The sequence below is a fragment of the Macrobrachium rosenbergii genome, chromosome 22 (genome assembly GCF_040412425.1).
Source record: "Macrobrachium rosenbergii isolate ZJJX-2024 chromosome 22, ASM4041242v1, whole genome shotgun sequence".
Lineage (NCBI taxonomy): Eukaryota > Metazoa > Arthropoda > Malacostraca > Decapoda > Palaemonidae > Macrobrachium > Macrobrachium rosenbergii.
The window spans coordinates 29,680,891-29,697,294 of NC_089762.1; the positions used below are offsets into that span (position 1 = coordinate 29,680,891).

Consider the following 16,404-nt stretch of genomic DNA (forward strand, 5'->3'; position numbering starts at 1 on the left):
GAGAGGGGGGCCGGGAAAGGCTAGTTGCTTACTGTAAATCACTTAGTTCATGGAGGTGGTAATAATACGTGTATTATGACAAGTGATCGGTATTTTTGTATTTGTCGTTGGAGCTCAGTACACATGGCTTTCCTCCCATTTTTTAGTCTACGTCTCATCAGAACTGGACAATTCAAACCTAGGCATATCAGATTTAAAACAACACTTGTTTGTGCTCAACATCATTATCGCTTTTCCTTTTAAACTAAAAACACCCGGAAACAAAGTACCGAACAAAGTACCAAAAAGAACCACCTGCTAACCCCGATACACCTTTTGAATGACTGCTAAAACTGGGGTTAAATCTGCTAGGTTATGTTTGGAGAAGAACCTTGTTATTGTTTTATTTCTCGTATAGTTCTACAGAAGAGTACATGCATAATCGGCAGACAACACCCATGTCCTTTAATCGACTCTTTTTTTTTAAGTGTCTACATAACTACGATAAACTCTTACACCAAAAACAGTTTATCCGAATTCTTATCAACAGTTTCAGTACCAGTCACTTAGCAAATAACTTGTCTCTCACTAGAGACAATGTGTTCAATTGTATTGTAGATCGCAAGACTTGAGGAGGGAGTGAGCACACGCCGGGTTTTAAGACCAGTCTAAATGGTAGGTAGCGTCTATGTTGCAACCGAAGCTTTGTTTGGGTAATCTAGAAGACATTTTGTTTACAAGGTGATCCAGCATGGTAGGAAGTGATATCTGAACATGCTCAAACCTCCATGTGAAAATTCTCATGTAAAATAGTCAGTAAAGTATAAATTCATATGTGGAATGGAATGCAATATAAAATTTACGCCAAAGGCCAGGCGCTGGGACCCGCCAGGCGATTCAGCGCTGAAAGGGAAACTGAGAGCGCAGATGCACTACGAAACTATTGTTAGGAGAGGGTGGAATGTAAGAAGGAGAATATGAACGGAGGTACAGTCAATGGAATGCAAGGGGTTGCAGCTCGGGGCCGAAGGCACACTGCAAAGGACTTTATGGGATGCCTACTGTCACTGCAGGCACCCCTCCCCCCAGGAGTAAATTCATACGTGGGAAGTGAAACCGCAAGTAAGACGCAGCAGTTAGCCTCACAAACAGATGCTGTCATGCTTTGTGTAAACAGTGACAATGCGGTTTACACATGTACTAATGAGCTTTACTCTTAGAAGCACAAAGAGTACTTTTCCAAAGGCTGTGGGAAATATCCTCTTTTTCCTCTTCCTTTTCCCCCGATGGCAGGAGGCATCTTCATAACGGAGCTTGTCTGGGGAAATCCCCCTCCCACGTCCCTTGGCAGTGAATAATAGATAGCTTCATTTTCAGCAGTGTGTGTGTATAATCAGCAGACTGGGAACGCAGTGAGAAAAAAAATGAAGAAAAAAAAAACTTTGGATGGAACTGCATTATCCTTTGTGTACTGAGCTTCTCGCGGGGGATAAAAATGTCAGAATGGTAAAAAGAGCTCGACTCGGTTTTGGACGTGTTTATATATGCGCTGTGCAAATTCAGGTAGGTGTCTTGGAGGAAAATGGCGGTGCAGTATTGGGGGGTATTAGCCCGGTATGTATCCACCCGCTCGTCACCTCCGAGGTGCTAGTACTAAACATGGTGGAAGCTCAATAGGACGCCGTGTTTAGCACTTTCCCCTCGGGGATCAAAGTATTACATACACCCATTTCTATATATTTCTATATATTACAAAACGATATCTTTGATCACCGAGGGGCTAGTAATACCGTATTGGGGAAGAATGCTGAGGCTTCATTTTAGGGAGGCAGTAAGCTTGTCGTCAAGTTTCGCTTAGTGTTTTGTCAGGCCATATTTTGTAAGTGTCTAGAGACAAAAGATAATATAAAAAAAAAAAATCTAGAACTCTTACGACAATTCGCCTTCTCTGACGACACCCGTGTCTCAAACAGAGGTAGTTCAGTAAATTTTTCCCCTTTAGGCCGACAGTGCACCTCATGTGGTGCACTGCACTGTAGGCATTACTTAAGGTTCTTTGCAGCGTCCCTTCGGCCTCTAGCTGCAACCCCTTTCATTCCTTTTGTTGTACCTCCATTCGTATTCTCTTTCTGCCATCTTACTTTTTCCTAACAACTGACTCAGTGCAACTGCCAGGTTTTCCTCCTATTACATCTTTCAGTCCTTTTTACCGTCAATATTTTCCGTTTCAGCGCTGAATGACCTCGTAGGTCCCAGCGCTTAGCCTCTGGCCTAAATTCTATATTCTATCTATTTAGACTCAAATTTCTGATCGGTTTGCCAATCTGTACATATTAATTTCCAACCACTGCCTTCAGTTAAAACCTCCTGTACTTTTACTTGAAGTTCGGCTGTTCCCTTCTTTTGTAACTTATTTCCCAATTTCGTCTTTACCTTCTTAATTGCATATTTTTTCTACGACGCATTTCATGATAATGAATGACTGATTCATGTAATTTATGATATAAAGCCAAGCTTTGGTCCATTTCAACCATACAGTGCGTAAGACCATGATAAGATGGAGTTGAATTACATGAATAACAAGATGGACAGATCCAGAAAATAAATGAGATGACGTCAAGGTGAAATTGGAAAAAAAAAAAAAAAAAAAAAAAGAGTTCGCTCAACCTCAAATGCGTTTTTTGTATTTTCTGAAAATTAGTTGTTGTTCACACTTCCACAGTCCTGGAAGATTTCATAAATAATCGAGTTGCTAAAATCGCACACCTCAGTCATTTTACATAAAATTTCAACATCTGCATTACGAAAACGTCTGGTTTCAACCTCACATTTAACACAAGAATTCCTTTTCAACTAGCACTTATTCTGATTACGCTCAGACTGCCAGAATTAATGGCATTTCCCACTCTACTGTAGTCCACTTGTTTACGCCGGATAACTTCAAAATAGCCTTCACTTGTTCTTAGGAATAGCTGTTTGGCTGCTTCTGAATTATTCAGTTTTTATTGGTTTTCTGTAAAAGAAAACTATTGTGCCGGCTTTGTCTGTCCGTCCGCTCCTTATTCTGTCCGCACTTTTTTCTGTCCACACTTTTTCTGTCCGCCCTCGGATCTTAACAACTACTGAGGCTGGAGGGCTGCAAATTGATATGTTGATCATCCACCCTCCAATCATCAAATACACCAAATTGCAGCTCTCTAGCCTCAGTAGTATTCATTTGTATTTAAGGTTAAAGTTAGCCATAATCGTGCTTATGGCAACAATATAGGATAGGCTACCACCGGGCCGTGGTTAAAATTTCATGGGCTGCGGCTCATACAGCATATACCAGGACAGAATTATCTGTTTTCGGTGGCCTTGATTATACGCTGTAGCGGCTGTACAGAAAACTTGATTGCACCGAAGTTTACTTGTTTATTTACCAATTTGCTTTCCACACGAAATAGTGAAGTAGATGCTTTGGTAATTCCTAATATATTTATTCATCTAATAATTTTTCCAGCGCTGAATGACCTCATAGGTCCCAGCGCTTGGCTTTTGGCCTAAATTCAATATTCTATTCTATTTTTTATGCGTTCTCATAAAATGCATTTTATTCTTTTGGAAACAATATATCGTAAGAGTAAATATGGGGACGTAAAGATGGAATAATTGTAAACGGAGAATATGATAGACTAGAGATTTTTCTGTAAAACCGTTAAAAGACCCCACTGAGTAAATAGACTTTTTTTTAGTATATGTTTCCATATGCATCTACATCTACTGTACATATTGTTTACTTTATAAAGCTTGCAAAAAACGCACGCAGGCATTCCAAATACATATTACATAATCATATAATATATATATATATATATATATATATATATATATATATATATATATATATATATATATATATATATATATATATATATATATATATATATATTATATATATATATTATATATATATATATATATATATATATATATATATATATATATATATATATATATAGCTAATATCAGGTCTGTAAGTATCCTCTGTATGCACGTTTATGCCTTGTGTACACATCGCTATCCATATTTGTCTCCCAATCTACGTCCTCCCTGTGAAGCTTCTATGTCTATATTTGTCTACCTATCTACTTTCTCGGCCCCTTTTAAGAAAGAGTCTACGGGCAATACAACGCGCTTTGTCAACATTATAGTTGGAAGCAAGAGGTAACGCAAAGAGATGTTGAAAGACCAAGGGTATATTTTATTTGTTCTTTCCCGCTCGCTGTTTGTTTATCGTTTTTTCTTCCTCCCAGTTATCTACTCGAATGAGCTATGAAGCAAAGCGTTAGTGGTCTTGGCACTTGTAATGCTACATAACTCTTATTCAGTCAATAACTATGCAGCCGAGTCTTTTGTAAAAACTTTCCTAGCAGTAAGAGCCCGGTGATGATACAATGCCATTTTTTAAACAATAATAACAGCATTAACAAACATTTAAGAGTAGTTCACGAAATTCTGATAACTAAGTTATGGCAATGTTTAACTTAGCACAATTGTATGGTTATCTCCGCAGTGGCGTAAGTAAGGTGGGGTGGGCGGTCTGCCCCGGGCGGCACTGTCCGGGGGGACGGCACTCTGGCACTTTTGATGTTGTTATTAGCGAATTCGCTTCTAACAAAGCTCGTAGGGTTCCGTTGTAAACCTGCTGTGTTGTTTTGGTTTTAGCTTTATGAAATAAAATACATGATCGAGATGTTAAGGCTTAAAATTTGCGTTTAATTTTCACCAATTAAGTACTTTTTAGCACGGGAATGGGGCGGCACTTTCAAAGTCCGGCCCGGGTGTCACTAACCCTAGTTACGCCACTGTATAATCTCCGTCTACGAAGTTGTGAGTTAGTTCGGTATTTACCCATTCCTTTCTGCCTACCCGTCAATTCGTCTATCCCATGATTTTCTCACAAGTTGCTGATTGATTTCAATTCGAATTCTTGAAGGGGGTTTCATCAGAAGTTATCAACATTAAAAGTAATACAAATTAAGATTCGAATTCAGGATTTACCCCCTTTACAAATGTTTCAACAATTAGAAGTGTAAACCGTTATAATCTTGGGCAGTATTTAACAATTTCTTTACGAATCTTTATAAAATCTAGTCATTGCCTCCATCAGAGAACTATCAAAACTGATGACAGCTGGCTACCCACCAACTTATCCAGTACTGACAATTTATCATGCATTCTTTTTTTATGATTCTCAGGCGCAGCCAAACGGTTTAGTACACATATAGGCCTAGGCCTAAAACGTAAGCTTAAGCTATTGATTAATATGCTACCTCTGATATCACACTGACGTTATGCATTTTTCCGTAAGCGCTTGGTGTAACCTCTCCTCAGTCAATATAATACTCTTTCCTACCTTATTTATTAGTAGGCTACGGGGACAACATCCATCCCCGAGCTGAATCCGATTTCAACAAGTCTTCAAGTTTTAAACTCATCTCCAGAGTACAGACATTTCAGTCATGGCGGTTGGCAGAGTTCAGACGTCGCTGATGTTGAGGCTTTTTAGACCTTTTTTAGCCTTTCTTTACGTTTCCGCTAAAGCTAAACGCTTATATGTGCCGATTCTCTTCGTCCCATTGGGTTAAAACACTTAAATCCTCGAACAAATTAAAGAATAACGCGCTGTCACTTCATATCACTTTGGAAATTATTGCCACTCGTATGTAAACAACCTCTTAGCCAATCAGGAAACGAGATCACATACGGGACTTTACTTCCATCTCCCCGGATGATATATAGACATAGAAAACGGAATAAATTCACGCATAGCATCAGAATTTATGGTTTGGTATAGGGACAGGTGATTTAATGTCATTTTCTCATTTTCAAGCGCTGCGATGGTGATTAGTTGGAAAAGTGTGTTACTTCAGGATACTTTTAGTGAAGCTTTCACTCTTTTAATCTAAACCAGTCATCGATCGAATCCTGACAGCGACGCAACGCTTAAAAAGAGAATTATAACTGACACATTACGTACTACAATTCCCCTTGGGTGTGTTATTCTTAAGGTATTGTGAACTGGATATTAAACGGTATTTTCCGTTTAATATTGGTGAATGCAATATATATACTGTATGTATATGTATATATATATATATATATATATATATATATATATATATATATATGATGGTTTTTACGATCTCAAATATTGAGCCACATATAGGCCTACTCTTTGATATCAAATTCGCATCAGTGTGGTAATAACTTACACCCAAAGTGAATTATAAATAATAAGTCAATCTTACTGGTTAGGATTCGAACATATGCCTTTTAGATGTGATACAGAGAGATGGAAGGTGATTTAAACACTGTTATATTGTTGAATTTAGTTTCGTTACTTGGAATCGAAACCAAACCATCTCCACCATGATAGCCTTATAACACATATCTACTTTTTGACAGGTAAATCACTTATTCACATAGGACTTTTTACACTCACAAATATTAAGCTTGAAATACCACTTGACATCAAATTAACTACCGGTAAGGTGTCAAAAGAAATAATAGTCTATTTGGACTCTGCTGCATGTTTCTTTGGAATTCAGATTCTGTACGGAAGTGATTTCAGCCCATCGGGTTGATGCATGTTGTGAACAACAGTCACTCATCCAGATCTACCGACCTCAAAGTTGTTTCATCCTACAGCAGATTTGTTTCTTTTTACGTTTCTGTCTGCCACTAAGTCTGCATGTACAGTATATATATATATATATATATATATATATATATATATATATATATATATATATATAATATATATACAGTATATATATATATATATAATATATATATATATAGTATATATATATATATATATATATATATATATATATATATATATATATATATATATATATATATATATATATATATATATATATATATGCATTCATTCACACATCTCCTTTGATGGAGGTTTAAACAAGTAGTACTATTGACTGATTTTTATATATAATATTGTATATTGTATGTACAGATATTGTTATTTTTTATAATAAAAGACAAAAAAAAGTAATTTACTGATTCTACGGTTTTCTATTCATCCATTAGCTGTCTCTATTCCCTGGGTGTGCGGTGTCCGGTCGGAAATGAAAAGTAAAAGGTTAATACGAAGCTTAACGCTCTGTTGAGTGAACAAATTAAAAATAACGTTTAACAACTTGAACGTAAGTTTTGCTGTTGTCAGGTAAAAAGGAAAATTAATTGTGCGTTCCTTGAAGCACCAATTTGTGTAAAGTTGTCTCGGAAATTTTTTGGGCTAATTATTGCATGAATGCCAATGATATTTTATTTTCCTCTTTTTTTTTCTTGGTATAATCCATTTTGTAACCCTCCGCCAACCTATTAGATTTGCGACTATTTTTTTTATTTTCTTTTATCGTTGAAATGAAGTGGAAAAATCCAAGATTAGTAATAGGAGAATAATAATATGGGAGAGAGAGAGAGAGAGAGAGAGAGAGAGAGAGACTGGCAGAAGTAGGAGAGTCTGGACCAGGCCTGTGCAACCTGCGGCCCTCAAAACTTTTCAGTGCGGCCCAACCCTTCAAAAATAAATGTTGTACAGTGCGGGCCTTAGGGCCAACTGCCATGCTGAAAATTTACTAAACCCTAATTATTTAAATTCCTAAAATGTCGTTTCGTCGACAGAGAGAGAGAGAGAGAGAGAGAGAGAGAGAGAGAGAGAGAGAGAGAGAGAGAGAGAGAGAGAGAGAGAGATGAGTAGACGTGCTAAGTAAGGCAGGAATGCTAAAAAGAGCATTTGAACTTTTGAGTGTCGTTGTGCTCTTCTTAGACGTGAAGGTAACTCTGTCCCTGAAATGAATAATAATGAATGGAAGTGTTACTAAGCATTTTTGGTAGATATAACAGACCATCTCAGTACCCTGAATGTTAGACTTCACGGGAAAGATCAACTCATTAATGACCTATTCTCACTGATCAAAGGGTTTCAGAACTAAATTACGGTTGTGGGAATCAAAGATCAGAAATCATAACACAGCCCACTTTCCAACATTAAACAACCATGTAATAAGCGATGAGCAGTGTCTGAAATATGGCGACAGGTTGGCAGCCTTACAAGAAGAATTTTCAGTGAGATTCCATGACCTTAGAAAACACTCACTAGCTATTGAACTGTTTGCTTCCCCATTTTCTGTGAATGTGGAAACTATTCCAGAGGCTACGCAAATGGAAATAATTGAACTGCAATGTAATAATGAACTAAGAAATAAGTATGGTGATAGCTCAATATATCATTTCTATAAACAACATTTATCAAACAGAATATCCGAAACTATCTGGGCATGCATGGAAGATGATGGCAGTGTTTGGTAGCACTTATGTATGTGAACAGTTCTTTTAAAAAATGAACCTGGTTAAAAATGGATTTCGGTCCTCACTAACTGATGAACACTTAGAAAGCACCCTGCGTGTTGCCACATCAGCCATTCAGCCTGATATTGACTAGTTGGTCCAACACATGCAAAGTCAGCCATCCCACTAGATAAGGTTTTCATTTGGTTGCACAAAGAAGGTTAGGATATTCCTATCAATTCAAGCACACAGTTATCTCTATGTGCGTATTATAGCCATATCTAATAATATATAAGCCCTGGGAAATATCCATATATAATACAGATGTGTAGCTGGGTGAGAAATCAAGAATATTTTGTTTAGGATAGGTATGTTAAGAATCTTAGTTCTCAAGATAATTTGCTTGACAGAGGTCATAAGGGGATTTTTTTTTTTTATTTTGTCTTATATATTACATTCACGTGTCCTGTGAGGCCTTTTTGTAACTACAGAATGTTTTTCATAAGTTAGAAATACAAGACTAATTTTGCAGTTGGTTTTTCACTGAGGCCGTCTTTCTAACACGCCGATGTGCGGCCCTCCATAACTTGAGATTCTTGACTGGTGGCCCTTCATTTGAAAAGGTTGCCCACCCCTGGTCTGGACGATTAAATCAGCCACCTCGCTGCTCAGCAGCAAAGAGCCACCCAAACCTTACAATTGGCATGGCACAGATGAGGGGAATACTCAGCCAACCTATCAACATGACATCAATTGTGTCATTGCAGATATGGAAATTACTGGAAATCGAAAAAGGGGAGTCTACATCATAGAAAACGGTACTATTCTTCCCAGTGCTCTGCGGTGAAAAGTTCACTATGCGTTGTGGCGGCAAGATCGAATGGGGTGTCTGCTTGTGTATGAAAATTTTGAGGCTAAACCGGTTTGTAAGTCAGACTGCTTCCTACTGACGTGTATCGATGACTCTTCCAACGTGATTGATAATGCTCGAGGGATGTCAACCTTTGTAAAACCAATACAGTACCCGTTGGTGCACTGTACACATTAGGCCTACTTAACGTTCATTGCAGCGTCCCTTCCGCCTCAAGCTGCAACCCATTTCATTCCTGTTACTGTACCTCCGTTCATATTTTCTTTCTTCCATCTGAGTGACCTCATAGGTCCCGGCGCTTGACCTTTGACCTAAATTCTATATTCAATTTTATTCTACAAATACAAAGTGATGTATTCACAGCCCATGATTAGTCAGCATGTTTACTGTATATTCTCTTTTTCTGACTAAAAAAATGAATTTTGGGATTTTTCAAATCTTGATTAACTAGATGACATCACCAAAGAGCCTAGAACAAGTCAATCCTGTTTCTTTCTTAAGTGGGCTCTGCAAATCATGTCCGATGCATATATGTATATATATATATATATATATATATATATATATATATATATATATATATATATATATATATATATATATATACTGTATATACACATATATTACACACACACACACACACACACACACACACATATATATATATATATATATAAATATATATACATATATGGAATCATGTAAAAAAAAACATGATCTTTGATAGACTGAAAACATTTTCTCTGAGTGGAAGCAAAGCTTTCAAATGTCAGCAAGCCGAAAAATAGATAAATTTGCGATTTACAAAAAAAAAAAAAAAATAAATAAATAACGTATACAGTATATAATCGCATATGCAAATAAAAACTACATTACCGGGAACATGTTTGTCCCTTATATAAATGACGGTATTATAAAAGAAAGTCGTGAAGACGAGCTTTGACTCTGTGGCTGTTCCAAACGTCCCGAGGCTCGGACCAAGGCACCTTCATTCTGCTTACTGATATAGGTGTCGTCAGTGAAAGGGGCTGTTCCTTTTGCAACAGTTGTAAGAGTACTACCTCATATTCTTTTGCAACAGTTATAAGAGTACTGCCAATGAACTCCACGCTTAAACTGGAGCCTTCCAATCCAAGAACAGCCTCTTCCACTGACGACTCCTGTGTCAGTAAGCAGAAGGTGGCTTGATCCCAGCTTCGGGACGTTTAGAACGCCCATAGAATAAAGCTCGTCGTCACGACTTTCTTTCATAATACCGACATTTATATAAAGGACAAACATGATTCCGGTTATGTAGTTTGTATTTGCATATGCAGTTATACACTGAATACGTTATTTTCTTTGTAAATCGCAAATTTATCTATTTCCCTGGTGCGCTTGCTGACATTTGAGAGCTTTGCTTCCACTCAGAGAAAATGCTTTCAGTCTATTAGAGATCACATTTTTTTTTTTTACATGACTCCATTGGTAAAAATTCTTTTTTTTTTTTTTTGGGGGCCGGGTTAGACTGCGTTATAACTTTCGACTCTTCAGTGGTTGTTAATAAGAGTGTTTGAAGAGGCCAAGTCACAGGAGAGGTGTATTTTCGAATTTCCTCTCACTTCCGACCCCCCTTCATTCGGGGGAGTGCGTTAATGTGCTTCCGTGACAAGGATTGATGGCCACCACTATCCGGCAAGATGGAAGGTTTGTCTCTCCCTGGAGGGGAAAGAGAGAGAGAGAGAGAGAGAAGCATTCACCTCACATGGTAACGTCAAAGCTATTATCTCCTCTCTTATTGTTGAGAGTTGATGCTGCGAATGGTCTCATCATCTGTATTCGTGCATCAGTAAATATTTTGCGTGTGTGTGAGAGAGAAAGAGAGAGAGAGAGAGAGAGAGAGAGAGAGAGAGAGAGGTCTCACGCGCGTCGGTGACTTTTTTCTCTTTTTTGTGCGAGACCTCGTGAAGCCGGAGAGATAATTGGTATGCAAATGATTCCGCTTCATAACATAAAGGAAACTTTGTTTTCATTTCATCATGGCATTTTCTGTCATAATGACGAGGGGTCTCTGTAATGCAAATTTGTGTTCACTGTGAGCAAACGAGGTCTTGCGTTTTAGTTAAGTATATATTATGGTGAATATATTTTTATTACTTTTGTCTCTGGTGTTATCTTTAGTCTTTTTCTTTGCTGTAATTTATTTATCATTAAATGGAAATACGCATTTCGTTCAGGAAGTCCCATTGTAACTGGATCAAAGCTATTATAGAGGCTTCAGTAGGCCTAATCGCCAAATATCTAAGATGCCTTCCCTAACTTGAATGACTCTACCTGGAAAGTAGGTATTCCTCCCCAAGAAAGGAGATAGAAAAGCGTGCTAGTACTTACGAGCGTGTATACATAAAAGAGTTCGTACATCAAATTCTTCTTCTCTTCTTTAACGTGCTTTTTTCCCATTTTTCATATTTGTTTAAAAAATTTGGCGTTGGGGTAGGCCGTGGCCTCGATCGTATCATTTAATTCTATAGTTTAAAAAAAAAAACATACTTCGGTGGCTAAGACTTGCTGTTTGTAATTGAAGGCTTACGAATTATTTTTAAAGTCAGCGCAAATTTTCTCGAAACTGTTTTTACGCTGTTGACAAATTTTGACTATTAGAGGAACAAGAAAAAAAATTCGAACCCCAAGTGCTGGTTTGCAAGTCAGTGAAATCTTTCAACAGTGATCAATTTAAAACTGGGTCTTGATGGATGTTCGCTAATCACAATATTCTGGAGCTTAATGCACAACGCTTGTGTCTACCGCTTTGTGTTTAATTGCTTACTCCAGATGAAGAAATATCTTATTAATATATTTTCATTTCATATTGTATTTCCAACTTCAAGATGGCATTTCATGCGCTAATACCCTGACTTGTGGTCGTGAGACTAAAGCTGTGTCCTGTATTTTTTGTCCTCGTATACTGCAATCAGATATTTGAAGAATTGTCTTTTCCTGTTAAAAATAGTGACTTTACTAGCTGCTCGAGAAATAGTATGGAACAGGCTGAGACTATTTATTTTTTATCTTTCATTAGAGAAAATATACACTATTTTACATTTTTAACAGCATTACAAGCAGAATTTAAAGTTGACTTAACTCTACCAAAAATTAACAGATATAATTTTATCGTACCATTTGGGTTGACAAATGTTTTACCGTGTAGATTTTATAAATAATCTATGCTGGGACTATTAGGGAATCAAAACAGGAGTGATTCAGACTGCTGTGTCCTTCAAGAACTGGAACTAATGAATAAATTATGAGCAAAAGGTCAAGTTCGTGGTCCCGGTTATTCAACTGAAACACTTACAGACTCCAATAGTTTTCTCCATTAACATTCAATAGTTTTCTCCAATAACATTAGCATTTCAGTAGTACGTAATATTTTGATTTAAGAATTATGTTAAAACTGGCCAGGTTGGTAAAACATATCATGTAGAGGTTTTGTATTAAAAGAATATCCAGGGAATTTATACTAGAGAATGAAATAAAATATACATTTTTCGTATCAATATCTTTTATGTTACCTTATTTTAATTTAGCCTGTTTTTTTATTAAAGCGGATTATCATAAAATGCCTTTAGGTGTACTTGCATGATAACATGGGGTTAATAGTGAAGAGACATGAGAAGAAAATAAGAGAGTTGATTCTTTACAAATGATTGTTGCCTCATGATAAGGTTATAATTCCAGAACATTATTATTATTATTATTATTATTATTATTATTATTATTATTATTATTATTATTATTATTATTATTATTATTATTATGTGAGAACATATGTCTCAAGTCTTCCTTCAATTTTGGGTAACGTAACTGTGATCCATTCGTATAAATGATTCAGTATAAGTTTCCTTTTGAAAAGATAAATGAATGCATAAATAGTTAACTAGCTCGTGGATGAGGTATGCACAAGTTATTACTACAAACAGGGCAACTGCCTTCGATATTATATATATATATATATATATATATATATATATATATATATATATATATATATATATATATATATATATATATATATATAATAAAATCCACGAAGGAAAGGGAAACAATGGAGTGCTGCGAGGCCTTTCGACTGTCTGTCGTCCTTTACTTAGCAGACTGAAGAAATATAAAAGTAAGTTTACAAAGAAAGCTCATATAAATGACAGATGGGGATTACAAAGGAAAAAATATGTACCTGGAATCCAACACAAAAGAAGAATTAGTAGAACTGCCAAAACAGGGTTAAATATTTAAGAGGTTTTACAAAGGATTAGGATCAGTCGTTCAGAAGCAGGGACAGGAAAATTAAAAATTCAATTAGTACAACAAAAAATAATTCTCTTTTTTGTAAACAATAACAATTTTTGCAAGATGAACATTTTTACAAATAAAAATTGTATCAAATCCCCATCTGTCATTTATATGAGCTTTCTTTGTAAACTTACTTTTATATTTCTTCAGTCTGCTAAGTAAAGGACGACAGAAAGTCGAAAGGGCTCGCAGCACTCCAGTGTTTCCCTTTCCTTCGTGGATTTTATCTTTATTTATATATTCATCACGTTCCATATTTTCACTCACTTAGTTATATATATATATATATATATATATATATATATATATATATATATATATATATATATATATATATATATATATATATATATATATATATATAAAATATATATACATATATATATGTATATATAAATATATATATATATATATATATATATATATATATATATATATATATATATATATATATATATATATATATATATATACTGTCGTGAGCAATGTTGGTCCGCTTTGACAGATCTGTTTGCTCTTATGTGCCCGCTGGTCCCCAAATGCATTCGTCCCTCCCCTTAACCGCCCCCACCCCCTCCCCGTCACAAGTCCAGCATCCAACTCCCTACCTCTTTCATCCAGAAGGGTCTTGACCGCCTTTGATAACCTCGATATCCCTGTGACTGTATGTGTGTGTGTCCATGTCAGTGTGTGTGTGTGTGTGTGTGTTTCCACTCTCTGCTTTGGCCAAGTTCGACATCAAATTGTCGCTCGAACTGACTTTGTATTTGACCCTGTCTGGACATTGGTTAACTCAAGTGGAGTGCAGGAACGTCAAGAGACACTGTTGATTTAATTGAAGTTTTAGGGATGGAGATTTGTAATAAACTTTCTGCCTTTGTTTATCTACCTCTGTTTGAATCCGTAGCCAGTAGTGCCGACAGTGCATTGGAGGAATTACTTAAGGCTCTTTGCAGAGTCTCCCTTCGGCCCCTAGCTGCAACCCCTTTCATTCCCTTTACTGTGTCTCCTTTCATATTCTCTTTCTTCCGTTTTACACTTTCCACCCTCTCTTAACATTTGTTTCATAGTTTAACTCGAGTTTACTCTGAGAGAAAATCAACCGAGGTTTTGGCAGTCTTATATTAGACTGTTTATAATAATAATAATAATAATAATAATAATAATAATAATAATAATAATAATAATAATAATAATAATAATAAAATGGCATAAAAAAATTTTCTGACAGGTGACTGGATCTTGAATCGAAGTATACCTACACACAAGATAATAATAGTAATATTAATAATAATAATAACAATACAATTGTTGGTTTTGCAGGCCGCCGTGTAAAATGTCTTGTTTTGTCTCTGTGGGGAAAGTGGGTCCGCTCTGCTGACTTACAGTAGATGGATATTGGGAACATCGCTCCCCCACCACGATCTGTTGTGTTGTCAATTTCGAACCTGTATGAAATTGCAGAACTCATTCTTTACATCTTTTCATCACTGTGCAGCATTAGAACTAAGACAAGGACGCAGAAGGTAGCCTCATGCGAAAACACGGATGAAATATTCAAAAGTGTTACTTTGTTCCTTTCTTCGCCTACAGCTATAGAATTAAAGACATTGTCTACACAAGGGATTCTCTCTCTCTCTCTCTCTCAACATGATTCTGACTTTCTCTTCCCATTCGGGTGGTGATATTATTGTTCAAAACTGCTGTTTTTCTCTTTTCTTCGTTTACTACCATTGAAAAAAAAAGACATTGTGTGCCTAGGAAGTTCTCTCTCTCTCTCTCTCTCTCTCTCTCTCTCTCTCTCTCTCTCTCTCTCTCTCTCTCTCTCAACATTATTTTGACTCTTCTCATTCGGGTGATGAAATTGTTCATGAGTTGTTTTTCTCCTTTCTTCGCCTACAACTATAAAATTAAAGACATTGTCTACACAATGGATTCTCTCTCTCTCTCTCTCAAACTTATTTTGACTTTCTCTTCTCATTCCGGGATTTTTTCACGGGCTCCATTTTTCCGACGGATATTTGGCTTCGTTCACATCAAGCGAAGGTTTTGTTATTAGCTGAGGGGGGTCAAGTACGTTGACATTTCTCCTTTTATATTCCTCTATGACTGCCCCGGATTTGTTTGCAGTTTTGAGTCTATTTTTACGGATGTCTGCATAGCCGTGGATATATATAAAAAGCCTTATCCATTAATATATTGCATTTATATATATCGTATAGGCCTAGTTGGGGAAATTTGTTATTGTGTATTGGAGTGTGATATATAAACAAGTAAAAAATGCGCCGAAGTATCATCTCCGCAATCGAGTTTTCTGCACAGCGTATAAATCTTCATGAAACTCTCAGCCACGGCCCATGAAATTCTCAGCCGCGGTCCATAAAAATTTCAGCCACGGCCCGGTGGTGGCATGTGTTGTCAACACCTATATCGTTGCCAGACGTACGAGCTTGGCTAACTTTAACCTTAAGTAAAATAAAAACTACTGAGGCTAGAGGGCTGCACTTAGATACGTTTGATGACTGGAGGGTGGATGATCAACATACCAATTTGCAGCCCTCTAGCCTCAGTAGTTTTTAAGATCTGAGGGCGGACAGACAAAGCCATCTCAATAGTTTTCTTTTACAGAAAACTGAAAGCAATATAAGGACGCGTGTCTTCAGTGTCAATAGTGTAATGTAATATAACGTAACTTGAAAGAGATATTATGACGTGCTCAAGTCCATTTGCCCAGCGAAGGGAATATTATGAGCATTACCTCATTCACCTAGCCTTGCTCATTTGTACTGAATCTTATTTTCCTTATTTGCTATTTATTTATTTACGACACTTAATCTCGTTATTAACAAAATACATAATGGAAA

General features: G+C 36.4%; 1 long non-coding RNA gene across 1 annotated transcript in view; it reads right to left on the reverse strand.

Moving 5' to 3' along the window:
- Positions 1 to 5,705, reverse strand: part of LOC136850697 (uncharacterized) — a 553,838-nt gene extending 548,133 nt beyond the window's left edge. The window contains exon 1 of the long non-coding RNA XR_010856691.1: positions 5,378 to 5,705. This is a non-coding gene — a long non-coding RNA (uncharacterized lncRNA). The remainder of the gene's footprint in view (positions 1 to 5,377) is intronic.
- Between the last annotated feature and the right edge of the window lie 10,699 nt (positions 5,706 to 16,404).